A 389-nucleotide genomic window follows, 5' to 3' on the forward strand; every position below is an offset into this window, starting at 1 on the left:
AGCCCCGGAGGCCAGACCCGGAGTCAGAGTGCAGACCCGAAGACCAGCCCTGGAGGCCAGACCCCGAGTCAGAGGGCAGCCCCGGAGGCCAGACCTGGAGCCAGAGTGCAGACCCGGAGACCAGACCTGGAGGCCAGACCCGAACCTGAGGGCAAGCCCACAGGCCAGACCTGGAGGCCAGAGCCCGAGCCAGAGGGCAGCCCTGGAGGCCAGACCCCAAACCTGAGGGCACCCCCAGAGGCCAGACCTGGAGGCCAGACCCCAACCCAGAGGGCAGACCCGGAGGCCAAAACCGGAGGCCAGACCCCGAGCCAGAGGGCAGACCCGGAGGCCAGACCTGTAGGCCAGACCCCGAGTCAGAGGGCAGCCCCGGAGGCCAGACTCCGAAC

At 70.2% G+C, this 389-nt stretch overlaps 1 protein-coding gene across 3 annotated transcripts in view; it reads right to left on the bottom strand.

Annotated features, from left to right (window-relative positions):
- Positions 1-389, bottom strand: part of ZNF554 (zinc finger protein 554) — an 11779-nt gene that overhangs the window by 8438 nt on the left and 2952 nt on the right. The window lies entirely within an intron of this gene.

This window comes from Condylura cristata, unplaced genomic scaffold (assembly GCF_000260355.1).
Source record: "Condylura cristata isolate star-nosed mole 26May11 unplaced genomic scaffold, ConCri1.0 scaffold00025, whole genome shotgun sequence".
Lineage (NCBI taxonomy): Eukaryota > Metazoa > Chordata > Mammalia > Eulipotyphla > Talpidae > Condylura > Condylura cristata.